This window comes from Gavialis gangeticus, unplaced genomic scaffold (assembly GCF_001723915.1).
Source record: "Gavialis gangeticus isolate Ggan-Ray unplaced genomic scaffold, GavGan_comp1, whole genome shotgun sequence".
NCBI lineage: Eukaryota > Metazoa > Chordata > Crocodylia > Gavialidae > Gavialis > Gavialis gangeticus.
In genome coordinates this window covers 48,715,904-48,739,008 of record NW_017729030.1, presented here as the reverse complement: position 1 = coordinate 48,739,008, position 23,105 = coordinate 48,715,904, and positions in this window count along the sequence as shown.

The window sequence follows — 23,105 nt, the reverse complement described above, 5'->3', positions numbered from 1 at the left end:
GCCATAGAATCTGACAAGGGTCCATGTATCTGAGTTTTAAGTGATCAGTAATGAGTAACTGAGGAAGCTGTGTTTTCCCAAAGGAGTGTTGTACATGTACAAAATGTGCTGTTTTATTCAGCATCATCCTACTGAACCATGAAGCATAGAAAAAGTCCTGGCATCAGCCATCACTCTCAGAATTTTCCCCTTGCAGAAATGTCTTCTTTTTAGATATCTATTCAATTCTTTTGAATCTATACGTATACAAAGAGTTCCATTTTTTTTTTTTTAAAGAGCAATATATATATCCACTCTGTTGGTTTTTTCTATTTGGCTTTATGATTCCCAGAGGAATGAGCTATCCAGCTCCTATTTTTATCCTCTACCTTAGAGTGAGGGAACTTTCCAGGGGATGTGAATTGTGGGGTGAATTCTTGCAACTATATTCTTAAGAGCTTCCTCATACATCATCAGTTGTTTTGGTCACCTATATGCTTGATCTTGATATGACTAGAAACCTGACATATTTAACTTATTAATGGGTAATTTCCCCTTGTTATTATATCTTATGTGTTAGTTACCCATACATTTAATTTACCTACTACCCGGGTAGAAAGTTTTACTCATTCTTTCTCTACTGATTGGGATTTTTCTTCCCCTGCTAATATTGGTTTCTGGCTTGTGCCTCTGTGTCCAACTTAAAATTGATAAATGCTTCATTGGCTTTCCAGCTGATAGCCATTTTTTTTCTGATGCTCTGTTCTTCATTGCTGTCTTGAAGAGTTCCTCTGTGCTGGTGGTGCTGTTGTCATCTTTTTTGTCCATACTGTGCATGCTGTGTTAGCACTTGCAAACTCCTGTGCAATGATGGAACCTATTGCAGCGTTTGTATCTTTTTTTCTAAATAGCAGGTGGCATCTTGAATTGTTGGTGAAATCTGAGCTCCACATGCCTGTCTTCCTGAGGTCTCTTTTCTATGATGTCCACAATGTCAGAAACCTTTATATCCCTTCCATAAACTTGAGTCTTGATTGGGTGACTTCCTGTCATTGGTAAAGTCCAGTTGCTTTGCCAAGGGTTAATTACAGGTTTATTAGTAGTTTTGAATTTTTTTTTATCCCAGATTCCAATCGTCATCCAGCCTTCTGCCAGGGAATATTGCAAGATCTCTCTTCAGCCTGAGATCACTCATAAATACTTCTCTGTTTCCAGTTCTTTTGTACCTCTGATAAACCCCTTTCTCTTATTTTTTAAATTTGAAGCTCAGTGTTCATTTCTGTAAAACAGTTGCATCATTACTCTCCTCTATGTTAATTGAAAAATATTAAATCATATGCATCAGAACCAGCTATTGTCACAAATAAAACTATTTTGATGGTCTTCCACTTTGGTGGCATATCTTACTTACAGATTCAGAATATAATACTGTTTCTACTTTCTCTAATAGCCATGCATATTTTCAGAGAGCCTCAGTATCCCTGAAACACACTGAATTTAGCCATTTTTTAAATGAAAATTTCATAATTTTACAAGAAGGAACCAAAATTCAATGCTTGGGAACCTGAAACCTGACACCCTCGCTCCTGCCTTTTATTTTTGAGCTACATTTTCACATTCACAGAGCACAGAGCTGCCTCAGCGCATGAAAAATTCTTTCCCCAGAAGAGCATTTCATCATCCCATCCTCCTGTGAGATATTAAACAACATAACCAGAAGGAAACATAATTCAACATCCTGCTTGCCATCAGACAGCTTCGAGGTAAATAGATTGCTCTAAATTTTATCTGAGCCAATTGGCACAAAATGAACTTTTCCAACCAGGAGAGCTTATAACACCTTAGCTCTCCTGTGAAATATGAATTTTTATTTTCACCAAGGAGAAATTTTACAATCTTTGCCTTCTCCCGTGCCTGAAGAAAGGTGAGTGTGCTCAAAAGATTTCAAATAAACTTTTTTTTTTTTCAAATATCTAGTTGGTCTAATAAAAGATATCACCTCTACCACGAGTTCTGATTCCTTCAGCTCCCATGGGGCTTTTAATGAGTTCTATTCTTCCACTTAGAGTATCTCCTTATTTCATTTTATTCCTGGAACTGTGTGTTGTTCAGTAATCACTGAGAGTCAAGGATTCTGACAACGACTTGTTTCAGTAAGTGTCCAAGTTCTAACTGATTAATGTTATGTAATAGGAGCCTGTGCACTAGGGCTGTGCAAAACAGCACCATTCTGTTTCGACTTGCATTTTGACATTTTAATGGAACAGCATTTTGTTTCTAATTTCATTTCAATTTGAAACCGCTGTCCCGTTTCACTGTTTCAACACTGTTTCAATGTTTTGCCCATAGGCTATAATGGGGGAGCTCGAAACAGCCTATAAATTTGTCATTTCTGGCCTGATTTGGATGGAACTTGCAGGAATGGTAGCCCCTTCTGAGGGCATGAAGCCTGCCAAGGTTCAAGGAGATAGATGCAGGCATTTCAGGGAAACTGCACCTCAAAGTCATGAAAGCAAAAAACTTATGTCATGTGCATGTGTTAAGCCACAGCAGGGTCAAAACTGCAAGCTTGTTAGCCCCTGCTGAGGCAATGAAGTCTGCCAAGTTTCAAGGAGATAGGTGCAGGGGTTTGGGGAAACTGCACCTCAAGATGTAGACAAGCAAAACTCATGACATGGGTGACACTGTGTGTGTTAAGGTGCAGCAGGGTGAAAGCTGCAGGCTTGCTAGCGCCTGCTGAGGCCATGAAGCCTGCCATCTTTCAAGGAGATAGGTGCAGGGGTTCTGGGTTCTGGGGCCCTGCACCTCTGGCTGCTGACAGGCAAAACTTGTGACATGGTTGCTTGTGGGACTGTGTCTGATTTGGGGCACAGGGGGTGAAAACTGCAGGCCTGTTGGCCCTGCTGCAGCCATGAAGCCTGCCAGCTGTCAAGGAGATAGTTGCAGGGGGAGTCTGGGTTCTGGGGCCCTGCACCTCTAGCTGCTGACAGGCAAAACTTGTGAGATGGGTGGGTGACACTGTGCATGTGTTAAGGTGCGCCCTCCCTCCTGACACCGAGGCAGAAAGCAGGGCAGTTCAAACAATGCTGCCTTTTATGCAGTTTTTCCATCCCTCCCCCAGAGCACTGGGATTGGAAGAGACCTCAGGAAAGGATGACAGTCATTGGCCAGCTACACAGTCAATAATGAGAGCACTCCTTCCCCCCTCTTCCCCCTCCCTCTCTTTACTTAAGTTTCTGTTCTCCTGCAGGGAAGCCCAGCCTGAGCTTTGAAACTTGAAACATTTCAAAAATTTCAAAACGTTTTGACTTGACTTGTTTCGTTTCGAGGCTGTGTAGAAGCTCTGTTTCATTTCGATTTTGCTGTTTCGAGCTTGAAATGAGTTAAAACAGCATCAAAACAAAACTGCTGGTGAAATTTCGCACAGCCCTATTGTGCATACAGCAACAAATTATTTCAGCTGGCTCTTGCTAGTGCCTCTTAAAGGTGTGGTCCTCCATAGATGGTAGATACAATTGCGAAATATTCATGGCATAAATTTCTTCACCAAAACTGGTGAGGAATCTCAGTTCTTCTCCACAATACCTTCTACTGCTGGTTTCTGTGGTTATTGTGTAGCTTTGATCAATGGAAAGCAATGCTTCCAAGTAATTTTTAATTTTGGAGTCTGCTTGCTTTCTTCATTCAGAAAGTGATACCATTTGGGAAATCTTGTGAAGCTCATCACTAATCACCTGCAGTGGAAAATGGGAAGGAGGGGCAGAAAGAAGGGGAATTGCTGGGATCATAAAGGATTGAGCTGTTTAGTTGCCTGACTTAATGGTAGTCTGCTATCTTGAACTGCATTAGTACATTTAAGATATGGTGGATATTAAATATTTTAACATTATAGAGCTACTAGAAGATAAAAGTATGCATTTTATTGAAACATTGGTAAAAAATTAAATACAGAAATAGTGTGACCTCACTTTTTATGCAAGCTAATTTCCTTTTCTTCAATTTATCTAATGATACACTTTGCCTTTTTTCAGTTTGCTCTCTCTTTGGCCCTGATACTCACAAGAAATGATTTCTGGTCCTCTCAGAAAGAGAGAACAATGAGGTAGCTCTTTCAAATGGTGCAGTGTACTGTAATTGAAAAATTACAGGATTACAGGCTTTCTACCTTTAACCCCTAAACAAAATACTCATTTGAATTATAATTCAAATAGCACATTAAGCATACAGTACTCAAACATAATATAATTCCAGTTCTATACCAAGAAGTGCTAAGATCTCATTCTACCAGGCTCCTACACCAAAGGAAGGTGATGAAACTTGTCAAAAATTTTAAAGTAAAACTGCTTCTTTTTTCTGTTTGATAACCTCTCAAATCCTTTGTGACTTCACATACTGGTAAATGATTCTAGACAAAACTGACACTAATTTATTGAAGTTTGAACCCAATACATTGTGGTCACAGTATCTGAGTGTAGTCAGGTACCTACTTTCAAACAGTAAAAGTGATGATAGTTGTCTGATGTGTAGTATTTGATGTCTTACTAGAAATGACTTTATTTTTGGATTTTTTTCCAGGAAGAAGAGTTCCTTAAAGGGACAGTTCATTGCTTGGAAACTTCTGGCATTGTTCTTGTTCTTGCAAGCAAGGTGCTTGCAGGGTGTGTTGGGCCACCATGGGCAAGAACTGCTGTTATGGTGTTCTTTAGATTTGGGATAGCATGACTTATATTAAAGACAAACTTGGAACTGGATAGTCATGCAAATGTAGAGGAATGGTCCTCAGGACAAGAGAACCAAAGGAGTTTGTAGTCTGGTGTCATGGGGAGAAACAGAGGGGAAGACCCCAAAGAGCCAGGGGGGAACCCCAGGGTCATGAACCCTCAGAAGAAAACAAAAGTAAAAGCAAAGAAACAAAAAACTTCCTACCTGCAGCAGGATCCACAGAGAAGCCAGAAATGGAGGCGGGACACGAGCGGCTCGTTAGCCATGTCTTTATACAGCTGCAGCCGGCTGATAACGTCGGCCGTAGGAGCCGGCCGGTGGATATAAAAGGAGCCGCTGGCAAGGAAGGAGGGGAGAGACCCATGGGGACCCCTGCAAGGAGTCTTCTCCTGGACCCCCTAGGATGGGAGAAAAGGTGGGAAGCTACCTCTCCCAGCACACGAGGATGCAGCGAAGTCCACCACGGGAATAACGCTGCTGGCAGGAGCGCAGGGAGCGAGGGAGCTGAAGCACCTCGTTCAGACTGAGGACCTGGCTTTGAAGACTGGGAAGAGCAGACGGAGTGTGACGCCAGGGGCTACTGCTGAAGAGCCAGAGGGAGCAGCAGCTACCAAGACGCCAGACCAGGTGGAACCGTTGTGGGCTCTGGAGGGCTTGAGGAGGCGCCCCAGATGGGGGACAAAGGGCATAAGCAGCGCGAGGGGCTGCAGAAGATGGGCCCCCATGGCATAGATCTGCCCCGATGAGGGATGTGGGGGAGGCGTACGGAAAAGGGCCGCCATGGATCCAGCGAGCCCACAAGCTAGGCGAAGAGTGAAAAGGAAGCCGCAGTAGCCTGCAGTCTAGCCTGGACCCAGTTTACGGCCAACTAGGGGCCTTGGGTATCTAGGACCTGGTGTTGGGGGGTAGGCAGAGACAGTAGGTGTCAAGGGGGCAGAGAGCCTCTCTTAATATCTTTATATCCTGTTGTTGTCAATATTTTTCCTTTTGTTTCCCACTTTTGGAGGGGTTGCGGTGCAAGGCGTTTAGAATCTGAGTGTTGCTTAAACCTGAAAGGGGTTTACGATCTCTGGGGAGGCTAGGCAGCAGTTAGGCACTGTGGGTAGATGTAGGGTTAGGCTCAGCAGGCCAGTAAGACCATCCCTGCGAGTGCGCGCAGAGCCTCAACAGTCGGGGGAACCAGCCGAAGGACATCGGGAACCCATCAAGGCAGGGTGTAAGGGCGAGGTAGAGGGGAGCTGGAGCCTCGCAGAAGATTACCATACAGACGTCCCATAGTCGAGAGACACCCGGTAGTCGGACACCCACCACTGGAACAAGACCCAAAGTCATGGCAGGCGAGATTGGGGAGAGACTACACTGGAGAGAGACATCCACTTGGCAGAACATTGGGGACGTACAGATGAACACCACCAAACATCCGGGCCCAAGTGGCACGTGACCGGATGTTCAAGGCCAGATGGGCACATCTGTAATAAGGCAAGGTGGGGAGGGAATTTCTGTCTTGGCCTAGCAGTATGAGGGAAGGTACAGGACTGAATACATTTGCAGAGATGTAACTTGTTGCCATTGCAGATTTTCACCTTAAGTAGATCACTTCAGTCAATTGCTTGTCCTATGTATCAGCTGGGAGCCCTACGAGACTAAAAGAATGATTTTGTTCTTGTTAGTGGCAAGCTAAAGATTTTGTTTCTTCAGTGCCAACTGGAAGCAACAACACCGAGTTTATGTTTTAGAGGTTATTTGCATGATCTCATAATTGCATTTCTACAGTTAGACTAATTGATCTACTTTCACTTTAAAAGACACAGGAAATGACTCTAAAATATTGCTTCTTGCTTTCTCTCTGTGTCTTTGAGAGCAGCATGTGTGTTTGAAAAGCTTTTTATTTAAAAAAGCCAGTTTAGTTTATCCTGTCCTATTGTAATGACTCCAAATGGTGACTCAGAGGCCAGGCAGTTCCACACCCACAGCCCTAATGAATGTATACCAAGGAGCTAACACTACTGGTACATTCAGAGCTACAGGGTGGAAGCCTGTGGAGCATATAAAGCCCTGACAGCCAATTGAAATCTTTTAGTCGATAAGTCCCTGCTGGACTCTCTGGTGTCTCTTATTCTTACACTTGTTCTTGTGTGTACTCAGTACTCCCTGATGTATCATAGCCTATATAATTTGGTACTAACCCTGACTCTACACACCTCTTTAACTCCTTTCCTCTGAGAAGTCTAAATGAAGAGAATACATGCTGTCAGAGGGAATGTATGAGGTAGAGATAGAAAATATGTGTTTGGCAAAAAGGCAGGGACATATACAGTACATGTATTCAGTGGCAAGCTCACTGAAGAAAATATGAAAAATAATGACAGACTACTTGAACTATTAAAGGTCTGTTATTTATCAAAAGAAAAATGCCTTCACACAAAGAAAAAGACTGAGAGAAATCAGAGATGATCGGTTACTATTGGGACAATTGATGACTGGTGAAACCAGCCACAATTGTGTGTTTTTACAAGTGGGAATTTCATCTGAAGGATAGCATCTTAATGGAATTGAATGCAAAAGTAGTACAAGCAGTCGCAAGAATGAATTAATATTATAAAAATCTACTATAACAGCAAAAGCACAGGAGATCTCTGAAGAACAGATAAATATATTCATTAACGCTAGGTACAATGTGCATTTGATAAAACAGATGACCAGATACAAATAAAAAGATAAGAACACAACTGCAGAACACCAGTTGTGGGCAATCAATTTGGGTTGCATTATTAGAAACAAGAGTAATGCTCTGCGATGAAGGAAACTATGCATAAATTACCACAAGGCAAACCATTTTGCATGAGCATGCTGTCCATCCAATAAGAAGATATCTTCAAAGAGGGGAGAGTAATAACAATGACACAGCTCTTTTTAGCTACAGAAGAAAAGGACAGTGAGTTAGCTTATGTAATTATCTGAGTAGCTCCACAAGAATCAGCTGTAACTTTCAACACGGACCAACCCCACCTGTGTGATCTGGCTCATAGACTGGACGTCTGCTACTCTTCCAGCTTACTGGAGTGAAATGCTGATACAGTTCAGACATAGGTCTTCAAGATCTAAATGAACCAATCATACGTGAAGGCTGCAGCTTACTCTCGTCATTTATGACATCATTTGCAATTTCCTTGCCTCAAGCATCTTCACTGTAGTACATGCTCAGTTCAGATAATGGCAAATCAGATTGATCATAGCAACAAGTTAATTGTTCTCAATGTTTTGTTTGGAAAATAATGAGCTAGACAGGTTTGGATAGTTCAGCAAAAGTTGTATGAAATACTAACAGAACTGACAATATCTGAAGTCATTTTCAATGATATTCTAGTACATGGCAGTCCTAGAGAGGGAACACAACAAAAATCTAACAGCCAGATTCAGGGAGTGCAACCTAATTCTGTATCTCAGAAAAGAAAGCAAATAAGTTACTTTGGACACATTTTAGAAATCATATATGACTGAAATAAAATAAAAGCAATAAGGGAGCTGAAATAATCAGACTTCCCAGAAGAACTGGCCTATTTAAGATTAATTCAGTGCCTCTAAAGAAGTTGGGAGAGGAAAGCTGTATGAGTAGTACTAGGATAACAATGTAGACAAGAACTCCCAAGACGTGAAGGATGCTGTCACCTTGACACAAAACTAAAATACTCTAATGAAAGGAAAGAAAATGTTACAAGTAGCTACTTAACAAGCAGTATGTGGAGCATCCTTGCTGCAGAAAGGAACACCAATGGTGTGCAGATCAGGAGGGATAATGCATGTTCAGTGAAATTATACTCAAATAGAAAAGAAATTACTTGCTACTGTCTCCGGATGTCAAAAATGTCATCAGTGTATAATATATGGCCAGTAGCAGTTGACACAAAGCACACATTCTTTGCTAAACCTCTAACTTCTGCCTCACAAAGATTTCAGTTTATGACTTTAAAGCAATGAAAGTACAATTTGAAGGTGAAATTTTCATGGCATATCTTTTCTTGCACTATTTTACAGAAGGACAGAGAGGCAAAAAAGGGGGGATGATTTTGTGCAAAAGGTGCACATAATACCGCAACATTTATGGGTGTCTACAAATAAGTTACTAGAAATAGTGAGAAAATATAATGAATCTTTTAAAAGTAATCCCAGGATTGCTGGTACAAAAAGAACTTCCCTTGGTAATGGGAGCTTGTACATGTGATGCTATTACCATATACATGTGATGAAAATGGCACTTTGTATGGCTTAATGGCATCACACTGTACACCTGCAAGAGTTTTGGAGGATTTAAATGAGTTTGCATTATTGCAAAATAACTACATCCCAATGTAGGTGAGTTTGCAATGTTGCAAATTGCAAACTTGCAGCTGTCAGCTCCCCCCAACCCCATGGCCATGGAAGAGATAAGCAGGCTTCACCAAAAGATAAAAATAAAAAAGGATCAGGCCCTTCACTGCATCTGCAGGCTCCTGTGGTCATCAGGATCTTGGGGATACCCAGGAATGGGCTGGCTTGCCCCTGGGGCAGTGTGGGAAGGTGGCAGGATGGTAGCTGGGTTTGCTGGCTATTGGAGAAGGCAGTGGGTACAGTACACAGGGCACTGGAAGCCCAGGTGGACTGCTAGCTCGCTGGGTGCTGGCCCAGTTTGGAGGTGCCCAATCCAATGCTTCCCTGAGCTAGCCCAGGCTTCCAGCACCCCATGCACCATCCCCACTGCCTTCTCTGGCTGCCTGCACACCCAGCTACCCTCCTGCCACCTTTCTGTGCCACCCCAGGGGCAAGCTGGGTGTGCTGGCAATGGGAGAAGGTAGCAGGGATGGTGCACAGGGTGCTGGAAGTCCAGGTGGGCTCAAGGAAGCATTAGATAGGGCACCTCTAATTTGGGGCAGCACCCAGCCAGCTAGCAGCCTGCTTGGGTGGCCCCATGCCCCATGCACATACCCACTGGCTTCTCTGGCCACCAGCGAACCCAGATGTGCTCCTGTTGCTTTCCTGCACTGCCCCATGAGCAAGCCAGCCTGTTCCCAAGTGGCCCCAGGTGTCCTGCTGGTCTCAGGAGCCTGCTGATGGCAGAGGCAGCAAGGGACCTGATCCTTTTGTCTTTTTTTTTGGTGGAGCCTGCCCACCTCTCCCACGGCTGGGGGGCCTCTGAGTTGAAGGGGACCTAGGTCCTTCCCTCTTCAATGGCAGCACCCCCTGGGGCTGTCTGGGTGAGCTACTATCAGGCCAGGTGCTGCCTCAGCTTGGGGTCAGGAAATAATTGGATCAGGCTGGGTGCAGCCTCTGAACTGAAGCAGTACCCAGCCCACTAGCAGCCTGCCTGGGCAGCTCTAGCGGTGCTGCCACCACAGAGAGAAGGACCAGGGCCCCCCACAGCTCACACCAGCAGTTCATCCCACCCCCCCAGCTGCAGGCAGGCTCTGGCTCTGACAAAAAAAATAAGTGAAAAAAAGGATCAGACCCCTCGCCATAATGAGATGGAAAAATTGAAATCGTGTAGTCCTCAGGATTTTATTCTATACCCTGCCATTTCAATTTAGGGGGCATAGAATAAAACTCTGAGGACTAAACTCCTATAATTTGTACAAGTGCCCAATATTTTTAGAATGATGAAAACTATGTTGAATATTGATAATTGATTAGCCTGGGAGGGAAAATTTATTCCAAAGAAAATATGCCTGGAGATTTCAGGAGAGGTTCAAGAAGGATATCTGACTATTATGCAAAGGTAGACAAGAGAAATTATTGGCCCAGTATGAATCAGCAGGATCTTCCAGATCAGATGTGAAATGGGAGAGTAATTAAGGTTACATGACTTTATGTAACTGATCCTTTAAAAACAAGCCCACCTGATGAAAATAGCAACCTGCCACCCTGAAGCAACTAGTGAAGACAATACTAATTGTGATTCTAAAGAGTTTTCTTTAGAGCTACTCACTGAGCTTATAGAAGAGATAAAAACTACAACCAACATAAACAGTCAGCAGATAATACTTCAGTGGTACCTACGAATATAAAAAGTCTTTGTCTAGGTATAGGAAAAAATATATATGCCAAGAGTGGAAGGACTGATGTTTACTAATGTTGTCATGAAGAAAGAATGTTAGTAACAGCATTGCTAAACTTCTCCTGTTTACAGATAAAAAGTATTATATTCACATGCATTTTAAGAGGCACAAAGGGACTCTAGAGATGTGTCTACACGAGACACTGACTGCTCAGTAGCTTGTTACTACTGCATGGTACTGCATGGCATGAAGTGTGACATGACACTACTGCACAGTAGTAATGAGCTACTGCGCAGTGAATAGGGGTGTGTGAAATGGGCAGTATTTGATTTAGATTCGGATGTGGCCCGATTCGGGGGACAGTGATTTGATTTGCTGATTCAGATCACTGTCCCAATTCAATTCATCCAAATCTGAATCTCAAGATTTGATTCTGATTCAGCGAATCAGTGATTTGGCCATAGACACAGCTTTATGTTTTTTCTACATAATTCAAGGTACCAGGTATGGCTCAAAAGTACTTCCAGTCCACTTCCAGGTCTGCCGCTGAGCGCATGAGGGACCCCCCCCAGGAGCGCACTCCTGTGGGACGCTCCATCCGCCCCACCATTTCAGCATTCACGAGCTGCTCCTGGTACCTTGAGGTATGTAGAACAAACATATAAAGCTGTGTCTAGGCTGAATTGTCAAATCTCCCCAAATCGATTCGGAGGTTTCCAATTCGATTCGGAGAGATTAATGGGTCCCCTGATTTGATTCAGATTTGGAGATTTGGCCACCAAATGGGGCCGAATCTCCTCTGAATCGAATCAGTGACCAAAGCTTCGCACAACCTTAGCAGTCAATACGGTGTTTTCCCTAAGCCCTTGGGTCCCAGGGATGGGTTACTCACACAGACCTCAATGCCCCTGGGGTTCAGTCCTCAAGTTATTATTTAGCTGAGACCGGTGGGATGATAAGGAAATTCATCTTTATTAGGAAAACAGAATTCAGCAACCCACACACTCACAGTTTGCAGGGAGAACCACCCACCACCACCAAACCACACCCACACGGCATCAGGGGGAAAACTGAACTGTTCCACTGCAGGCCCTTAAAGGTACATTCCATATACCACAGTCAGCATCACCTAACAGCTGTTCGACAACGCTACTGCACAGTAACTCTATTTACTGTGCAGTCATTTAGGACTTCTGTATGCAAGTACTAAATGACTGTGCAGTAACAACTGTGCAGTCAGTGTCTCATGTAGACACGGCCTAGCATATTGCTTCTTGCTCTCTGTGTGGGCTGAGCTGTTGAAAGCAGAGTGTGTGTATTTGGAAAGCTTTGGGGTTTGTTTTTTTTGGGTTTTTTTTAAAATCCTGTTTAGTTACCCTATCTATCCTGTGGGGATTTCTATTCCCTTGAACAGTCTAAACAAAGGCAAAACAACATGAACATACTGTAGTGCTGAATGACTTGTTATAATATTTTAACTTGTTTTCTGTTCAGAGTTTCCATAATATGAATTAAGCCTTCCATATGGTTCACATTTGTTAGTCTACTTCTCCTAATATGTAATTATTACACATCATTTCAGAGGCCAGAATGTGGCTGGTGTCATTTATGGTAGTTTTACTGAAGTAAATGAAACAATACAAGTTTACATTAGGTGATGTACTGGTTTTATGACTTAAAATGCATGATTTTTACAAGTTTTAGGACTTTAAAATGAACGGTATTATAAATATATTAAGAAACAACTCATGTTTCTTTGTTCAAAGATGGAACAAATATTGGTCTGATATACAGTTTATGTGCACAGCTATTGACTTCGACTAGAGTTTGTGCTTCGAAATCCTTTAATCACTCTTGAAACTTCTCCCTATGTCTCTGTTGGGTAGGTTATTTTTCCATTTTAAATGCTGCTAAGTATAATAGTGAATTCTAACTGTGATGCCCTTGTTATCTGTTGGCTCTGTTAGGAATTCTCTTTAACATCTTTATCAATGATGTGGACATTGGTGTCAGAAGCACACTGGTTAAGTTCACCGATGACACTAAACTTTGGGGCATAACACCCACACCTGCGGACAGGCTAGTGATCCAGGCTGACTTGGGTATACTCAGTAAGTGGGCGGATACAAACCTGATGATGTTCAATATCAATAAATGTAAGGTATTACACCTCGGGGGAAAATTACCCACAGCATACTTACAGGCTCGGCAGTGCTACACTTGCTGGCACCACTACTGAAAGAGACTTGGGGGTCATGATTGACCACAAAATGAACATGAGCCACCAATGCAATGTCATAGCTGGTAAAGCAAACCAAACTCTGGCTTGCATCTATAGATGTTTCTCAAGTGAATCTCAGGATGTCGTCCTCCCACTGTACTTGGCCTTGGTGAGGCCACAGCTGGAGTACTGCATCCAATTCTGGGCTTTGCAATTTAAGAATGATGTCGAGAAGCTTGAGTCCAGAGGAGAGCCACATGCATGATCAGAGGGCAAGAGAATAGGCCTTATGAAGACAGGCTGAGAGCCATGGGACTCTTCAGTCTGAAAAAGCACAGGCTCATGGGGGACCTGGTGGCTACTTATAAATACGTAAGGGGTGTTCATCAGGATTTGGGAGAATGTCTGTTCACCAGAGTGCCCCAAGGACAAACAAGGACCAACGGTCATAAACTCTTACAAGACCATTTTAGGCCGGATATAAGGAAACTTTTCTTTACAGTCTGAGCCCCCAAGACCTGGAACAGACTCCATTCAGAAGTGGTGCAGGCACCTACTATGGAGTTAATCAAGAAACGTTTGGATGTTTATGTTTATCCTTTGGCCCTAGCTGACTTCCAGCCCCTGGGGAAGGGGACTAGATTTCATAGATTTCATAGACATTAGGGCTGGAAGGGACCTTGGAAGATCATCGAGTCCAGCCCCCTGCCCAAGGGGCAGGAAGTCAGCTGGGGTCATAGGATCCCAGCAAGATAAACATACAATTTTCTCTTGAAGGCGTTCAAAGTGGATGCTTGAACCACCTCCAATGGCAAGCTATTCCACACCTTGGGGGCTCAGACAGTAAAGAAATTCTTCCTTATGTCCAGCCTGAAACAGTTTTTGATGATCTTCAAGGTCCCTTACAGCCTAACATCTATGAAATCTATGAAATTATTTATTATTGCTGTTGGCTGGAGAAAGAACAAGGTAATACCTAGTTTGGGATGTCTTGCATTTGAAGGGCCAAGAATAAGCATTTTCCTTTTAATTTCCAAATTTGTTTGCAATAATGTAATTGTGAGGGAGTGAAGAGGCGGGCAGGATCTGAGGCTTCCCACCCCGACACAGCAGCGCTGAATTCCCTCCCACACGCCCGGAACGCGGGGCAACCCCTTACCGTCTTCAGATGTGGGGAAGGAGGCATGGCCTGGACGGCAAGGACCAGCGTAAGAAGGACGCAGGTGTCGGGAAGAGAGGGGCAGAGCCGGAAGGTAGCCAGGCAGCTGCAGCAACGAGAGGGAGCACCGGCAAGCAGAGCGGAACTGTCCGGAGACACTGTTGGACCTGGTGGGGTAAGGTGAAGCCCCCACAGGGCGGGGAAGCTGGGTTGACGGGTCCCCAGCGAAGACCCGGGCAGGACGATGCGGCAGAGAACGGCTGGACCCAGCAGGAGCCGGGAGCCGTATAGATTGTAGTAGAGGGGCACTCTCTACAGAAGAGGAGGCTGGCCGGTGTTTAGGAGGACTGAAAGTTGGCAAGAAGCCAGGGAAAGGACTAAGAAGCCCCGAGAGGGTTCTAGGGAGGAGTGCTCGAGCACTTAGCAGCTGGAGTAATATCAAGGGGGCACAGAGGGCAGGGTAGCCCATTGCTCCAAATAACCCCTGGCTGGGGAAATTGATGGCATAGAACAGATATCTCCTAGTGGAAGGGGAGCGACCTACCGACGGGTCCGCTAACCCGAGACAACGACTGACCTGGTGGTGCGGGCGAGGGTGTAGGGGTGGCGGAGCCCTCACTGACTAGGGACCCCAAGAGTCCGAGAGTCTCACTTTTGGACTGACACTCACCGGAGTAAGATCACTGAACCGGAATAACATCAAAGTCGTGGCAGGCGTATCAGGCGCATACAGGCCGAGAGGAGTGACTCGTATTGATTGAAAAAAAGCTTTGGGTGAGACGTGTGAAGAGGCGGGTATGGCGTCGGACACGCCAAGCCCGCACAGTAATTTATTAAAACATTTTCATAGGATTGAAAATTTGGTCAATCAAATGCAAAATAAGAGTCAATTGGATGCTTATCTTGCTGGGATCCTGTGACCCCAGCTGACTTCCTGCCCCTGGGGCAGGGGGCTGGACCCAATGATCTTCTGAGGTCCCTTCCAGCCCAAATGTCTATGAAATCTATGAACATATTACACTGCAATATGGTTGTGACATAAACTACAAAACCCAGGAAATTCAAAGTATAGTTTTTACAACTGTATTTAGAACAGTAAGGTTCAGCTGGCATTTTCCATTATGCAACCCTGTTTTTAGTTGTTTATAATTTTGCTAAAATTATGTTGTTAGACTGAAATTTTCCAGGCATGAGGCCTACTTCAGGCTGAGCTTTTTTCTAACTTTATTGAACAATATTTGGCTATTTTTAGTTAGAGAAAAATATTCTATTATACCTATATTAGAAGTTGTTGGTGACAGTTCATTATTAATTTCTTCATAGGCTTAGCTGTGGTGTTCATCATTCTAGTATACACAAATTTCAAGTAGATTAATTTTATTTCAGCTTCCCTCTTGAAGAAGAATAGGTATTATCATTAGGAAGATAATAACTGTGCATTAGGTATTAGCACCACTGCAGATGAGGATCTGAGAAGGCATGGAGAAATTAAAGTAAAAAATATCCATTCATTTTGGATACTGTATCTGAGATGCACAGTCTCCTTTCCCTGTCTATCTTAGTTTTTCTCTCCCTATTTCTTCCTCAGTTCTAGTCTCATTCCTGTCTACTCTTCTCCCTCTCAGAGTCTGGCTTTTATTGACCCTGCATTCAAATACAGTGGCTTCTTACTTTATACTTCCTGTGTGCCAGAAATGGGGTTGTGGAGAACAGAGAAAAGACAGGGTATGTACTCTCAGTTCCAATGCCTGGCCCAGAGTGGATAGGGGCAGACATTACACTGAACATTGTTTTAAAGGCCAGGGAAGGAAGCAGCATGCTCAACTGCTCTATGAGGATGGACCATATGGGGTCTGATTATGTGCAAAAGAGCAGTGAAAAAGGGGAATTCTGGAGTTTATAGCTGCATACTGTTGTGTCCTTGGAGGTGGATGGACTTGGTGAGTGGCATGTTTGGTTCTTCTGTTCTCTGTGGATTTTGTGACTGGGCTTTGGGCCCTTGAACAGGCCAAATAAAACATGTCTGCGTGTGCCACATGGAGGCAGTTTTAATTATCTGTGGTGTTGGCCTGGTAAAGAAAAGTGGTCAAATGGTTAGGGTGCTACTCTGTGATTTAGGAGACTTAGCTTTAAATTCCCACCGTGAACTTCTGCAGTGATTATGGACGAGTCACTGAATACCTATGTGTCTCAGTTCCCTGTTTATAAGATAGGGATAACGATGCTGCTTTTCCTCTGTCTCACCTTCAATACACCTAGGGATCTGAAAGTAAACACTTAAAGGACTGTGAGATTCTTAGCTGCTGTGGTGAGGGGGACCAAAATAGGTTTCCTGAAGAGAGACAAGGTTGTGGGGAATCATAGAATCACAGAGAAATAGGGCCAGAAGGGACCTCCATAGGTCATATACTCCAAAACAGGTGTGTGACTAAATGAGTTGTAACATTGCAAATGTAGTTACAAGTAGTCACTAGCCAGCGGCATATGGCAGTGATTTTGAGGTATAGTGACAGAAAAAAATGTTAGGGAAGGATTTAAAAAAGAACCAATTGTGAATCAATGGTGCAATTGTGAATTTTGGGAGGGAATTTTCCTGAAATGTAATTCTCCCCAATATGAGAAAAAGTGTAAAGGTACTTGTTGAAAAAGCTGCCAAATGAGCCAGAAAGAGCCAATATCACTGGCAGAGCTAAGCGTTATGGAAGGTATTAAAGGTGAGGATAAGCACCTACTCATTCATGGGAAATTGTCTGAGGGACTTAGTTTTACTTAGTCAAAAATATGAATGACAAGGTCCTTCAGAATGTAGATGAGTCCAATACAGAGACTGATACAGAACACCATACAACTTCCCAGGACTTTGGTCTCCTTGAAACCCTGAAACTAAATCTTTGGGCTAATATCTAAGTTTAAACAAACAAGGCCAATGGTGCAGAGTGGCTGTTCTAAAAGCATTTAAAGCTATAAAATTGGTAATATTTGAACAAAGCAACTTAAATATACAATAAAAGTTAACACTGTATTTACTCACACATGGCACACTTTCCCTCTGTTCCTTCCACTTGAAAATTAGCAACTGAAAATTGGAGCACATGTCATAAATGAGGGAATTGCAGGGAGCAGAGGGCCCAATCCCATAGGAGCCAAGCTGCCCAGCCCCTCTTCTTGAGCTGTGGGCCTTCTGCTGACTCAGCAGAGGTTGCTGTTTATCCATCTGACTTGAGAAGAAGTGCTGAGCAGTTCAGCTTCAGCAGGATCAGGCTCTCTGCTGACTGCTCGCCTTGTTCAAGAAGAGGGTCCAGAAAGCTTGACTCAATCTGCAGCACCAGACAAGTGAGTTGAGGGCAAGCCCTCCTAGAGCCAAACTTCCTGCACAGACTCCCCTCTTCTTGAGCTGAATGGGCAGCCAACAGTACCTGTGACATCCTGGAGGTAGGGGGTTAACAAAAGAGCCACAGGTTTTTGCTGCCTGATTACTGCAGCTTCCTGTGTTTTCCCTGTGAAAATACTGGTATTTTCAAGGAAAGACTTTTGTCTTCATTCTTTGTGTGAAAAAACCAGATGCATGTCTTGCTTGGGGACATGTGGGATAGGAGAAAATGCAGTGATTTTGATACAGTGGGGTGTCTCTTTCTCCTAGATGTCAAAGAGCTTTGTTACCTTTCATTAACTGAGCTTTGGAAGAGAAGAAAGCACATCAGTTAAATAAGAGATCAGTTTCTTCCCAGATGTAAATCAGCCTAGCCACATTGAAATCACTGGAGCTGATGCAGTTGAACATCTGGCTCATTATATTTCTTGCCTATTTGAAAAGTGCATGCCTGGAAGAGGAGGGGATGCACATGGGTTATTAGAGAATGTATTTCTGCAAATTGTAAGAAAAAATTCAGAACTGTTCAGAAAATATTACCCAGAATTGTAGTGCATCATGAAGTCCCTGTTGGGAAAACAGCTGTTTGACTAAGCCTTCATTTATCAAGAAGATAATGACCCAAAACATTCTTCTAGACTATGTAGAGTCTATTTAGACAAAAAAATAGTATCTGGGGAATTAATTAGAATATAGTAACCTCCTTGGAGCTCTGACCTTAAATCCATCGAACAAATATGGGATTAACATCCCTCAAGATTATGAATACCAAATATAGTATTAATTTCATTTTACTCAAATATCACCTAAAGTTGGTCTGTAACAATGGGCTGCACAAGTACTAAGAAATACATCTGCAGAAAAGTTGAAAATTTTACATTTGTTGATTTGAGACAGTAGATGAAATAAGATGCAAACAAGGCTCTGAACTATGACTGCAACTTTACTACATTTTAAGAACAAAAATGAGTGTTTAGTACTGTTCCCTTATAGCATACTAAACACGAAACAGTCATGTGTAGCTTTGAAGTGGTCAGCTGGGAGGTAAACTGCAAGCCTTCATGTGGACTGCAATGCCAATATCCACAAGTGTTGAGGTTAGCCTGGTGGAACAACAAGCTGACACAGAAATTCATCCTGCCGGTTTTCACTATGCAGACCTCTAACCTGCCTGTTAATATACTGAGTTCCACTTTCAGCACTACTGAACAGACTACCTACACCAGTGGGTGTTAGGCATACTACATGCCCAGTGTCCTCCCCAAGTGCCATTCTGGTTACCTTTCCTGCCTGATCTACTGCTGTGCTTTCTGCTCCCTGCCTGAGCTACATTTTGACCTGTGGTGGTCTATGAGTTCTTTGCAACAGAAGAATTACTGTATTATTGTTCTGTAGTCAAGAAATGGGTGCAGACTAAGAGTTGGCAGTTTTGAGGGGTGCCTCCAGGATAACAAGGGGTGCCTTGAATCTAACGAGGGGTACCTTGAGAACAAAAAATTTGAGAACCACTACTCTAGTCACTTATATACTGAAATTGTGATCCAAAACAGACTCACTTAGCACCTTCCTTTTTGATCTGGAAGTTCCCTAAGGCCAGGTACAGACATTACAGTTTTACCAGTATAAGTGATTCATAACAGAACAAAAGTTTGACATGCATAGACTGGTTTAAAATTGGCAGAACTGGTCTAAGATTTGCGCCTACCCACCAAAGAGCAAATGTGTGTTCTGTTTGCTAGTCTCTGCAGTTCTGTTCCATGCATGCTAAGAGCTTTCCTGATCCCATTGGTGCCTAATTTACATGGGCTTGAGGAACTAGTTAGAGCAGTGCCAGTGTCTCCTGAAGGAGTTGATAACAGTAGGCTCCTGACAGCTTGAAATCCCTTATAACATAAATTGTGACTGGGAGAGAAGAATTCTAGATTCTTGGCCTAGGTCTCAGAACAACTTTGGCATTTTGCATTAAACAACTATTGGATAAAAATTTGAAATAAATTTGGGAGCACTATTCTGGTTTTTGGGTTGACCTTCTGTAACCCCTAATAACCACTGAATAGGGAGCATAGGCCTCATTTTGTTTTGGATTCCACAAAGTGCTTCAAAAAATACAGTGCTTCAAATGTATCCCTCAAATTTAATACCTCATTTAACAAGGGTTAATTTAAAGTGCTGTACCCATTTTTCAAGTGCTGTTAAGATGTGCACTCCTGTTAAGTCACAGCAATAAAGTGCTTTAAATGGCAAAAAAAAAGCAGCTTGTGTACATACCCTCAATGCCCAAAATTTAGGCAGTGCAGTACCTAACTGGTAGGTACCCGTGTCCTTTACTGAAACTCTGAACCTACCACCAGACCTCCTGGGTGCTGATAGGATGACAAAAGCTGACTAAATGGTGAGTTGGTTTTACTTTTGGAGAAAAGTGCCATCTTCATGCCGACTGGCAACCAGTTGATTATTCAATGCTAATCCAAAGGTGTGACAGTGTCAGTGATACAGGGACTATGGGGTAGATGGGAAAGTGAAAGAACCCTTGATGACTAACTAGGTTTATTTTTCTTGGGAGGCCCTTACAATTTTAAGGGGAAGGTTATAGGTCACACCACAAAACTCAAAGGGCATTTATAGACATGCTCCAGGAGTGTGTGTGGGAGGACACTTTAATTAGATCGGGTCTGAGAGCTGCTCTAATTAAAGCGCCTGGAGCGTCACATGTAACCCCATGCTGAAAACCGGTGGCGGGGGTGCTTTAACTAAAGCTTGTTCTACAAGCTTTAGTTAAAGCACCCCCACCACCATTTTTCAGTGCAGGGACACTGATACATGTGATGCTAGAGTCTGCTGGAGCGCAGTAATCACCACACTCCAGCAGACTCAATTAATCGAGTCTGCTGTGACATGCTGTAATTACAACACATCAGAATAGCCTTGCTGCATGTGTATAGGTGCCCAAACTGGCTGAGCATGAGTTAATTGGCCAGACAGGAGCTATCATGATTTGGCTTCCTGGTGTATTTTAAATTAATTACAAATTCATCTGTTTAAAAGAATTTTTTCTGATACACTTGCATCCTTCTATAGAAATAAAAGCATTTTAGAGATAAGAATAAAGCCATATAATAGGATATTTCAATAAATACCTTTTTTAATGCTGCCCATTTAAATAGGTGATTTAAGCAGGATGGAATTAAGGTTACATTGTTTGCCTTTCTAGAGGTCTCAGCTGCAGCAAAATAAATTATGGAGGTGGGGAAGGAGACTTGAAGAATGTTTTATTTAGTCTATTACAATGGTCAATTCAACATTGTACTAGGAATGCTGTAGGTTAGGAGTGATGTATACTGGCAGAGCTACAGTTCATGTGATGAGTTTCTGAGAAGACTATTTTAATTTGTACTCAGATTTCATCAAACATCTTTACCGTGTTTAAATTTTTTAGTACCTATGCCATTTCTTGTTAATAAATACAAATCCTTATACATAGACTAAATCACCCCTGTTCTGTAAATCACCCCTGTTCTGTTTTATTCTTGCCTATCCCAGATTTACATATCACTTCAATTTTGTTTTGCACAGCTGTTTATCTAGGTTCTGTTTCTATGTGACTACTGGTAAGTACTTCATCTCTCTGCGTTATCTGGAAATTAAGAACAAAGAGACTTACTTCCTTAGCAAGTGGCTTCGAACACTACATGTGAAAAACACTACAGATTTGGACACCGCTATTTATATTTTCACAAAAACTCCAGTGATCACCTCTCTTCTCAAGGAAATACAGAAACCAGTTAGTTTTGGTTTGGAATGCTACTATTGCTGTCTTCCTGTGTGTTGAGGTCATGATACACTGCTCCGTGAATGAAGCTGAACATGTGCACTAGACTGCAGAATGGAGACCTTGGATTATAAATTCCTTCTGTTAGGCACTGTCCAAACACAGAGTAAGAGACAGCCTTGGGGGCAAACTGTTGAATAGTGCCTAACAAGGAGGCCATCAAATCCTGTAGGCAGATAACAGATACCAATAATTAGAAATATGTGAGCTAGATTCATATACAGAGTGGAAAAATAGACTTATTGTACTGAAATTATTTTTTACCAGAACAGCTGCAAAGCTGGATTCAATGTTTAGATCATATGTTTTTCTAGTTTGCTTTTTAAAAAAAACCAACAAACCAATATGTAATTTGTCATATACTATCAGATGCTGAGGGAGACATGCTATTCACTGATTATAAAAGTCAGTATTTAATGTCTGGGAGTCAGCATGTGTGTAGTCTAGAATCTGCCAACCAATGTGTTCTGTTCCCAGCGATCATTATATTTAATGTTTTATCTGAAGCAGCAGCACTCTTAAAACTGTATGGAGGACAGAGCAAGTTTAGGTTATGAAAACACTTGTGTCTAATCTGCTGAAAAACAAGCTACATAGAGGCAGCTCTGTAAACATGAACTTGTTCTGAAGGGTTTGCAGTCTGGGCAGTGTCTCTCTAACTTGCACAAATTCTTTATTGTTCAGTTATGGTCTTGCTTATACTATGATACAAAAAGACAAAGTTTGGGAGTCCCTCAAAGGAGAGAGAAAAGAAGAGGAGTTAATTTATATTGGTATGTTTAGTATACGTTTCCAAAGTACAAGGGACAAAGTAGAATGGTTCTGCCCAAATAAGCAGGGTTAATCTAGACTCCTTTCTCTGCACCCTTCTATTAGCCCCACATATTTCGATCTATCATATCAAGAAAACTGCTTGTCTTCACTAATATAGCCCATCTTTGCCTCATCTCTCACCTCTCAATAATGAGCAATTAACTTCTGCCTCTACTTGGCCAAGATGCCATCTTCCATTTTCCAGTTGTTAGATTTTTAAAGTTTTGTGCTTTCTCTCAGGTGACTTCTCAAGTTGCACCTTGCTGGATATTACATTAGCGTTAGACCAACATTTAGTCCATACCAGTGCAAAATTATAAAAAAGTATTGGAAATGTTAGTAGAAAACAGAATATGTAATACACATTACAAGATGAAGGCTGACTAGTAGGTGAACTGCATCTTTGACAAAGTTGTAGAAGTTCTCTCTCTCTCTCTCTCTCTTTTTCTCTCTCCCTTCTGTTTTAACCTGTAAATTACCCACAGTTAAAAAATCAGTGTTAAGGGCTGGCTAGGGTTTCTGACCACTACAGAAGTAGTAATAGCTCCAGTCTTTCTCGTGGTTCTCAAAGGTGAGGAAGCAAAAATAGAGAAGTAGCTATAGTCAATACCGTAGCAAGGGGGGGGGGGGCAAGTGGAGCGACTGCTCCAGGCACTGAAGCAAAGGGGCACCAACAGGCACTGCCTAGCTGAGGTGGAGCATGGGATGGAGCCATGAGTGGTTCATTTGGGGGGGAACGGGGATGGGGAAAGGGTGGCTCCCGCTGTTGTGTGGACTCCCGGGCAAGCCTGGGGGGGGTTAACCCCTTGATCTGTGTGGAGGGTGAGAGTGGGCTGCTGCTGCAGGATTTCCCTGGGCACCAAACTTCATTGCTATGACACTGGCTATAGTGCTGACTCCAAAAGCTGATAGGTGTGTCCTTTTCCCCATTGCAGTTGGTTAAGAAGCTAGAACGGATGGTATAGCACTGGGACCTGCCAGTG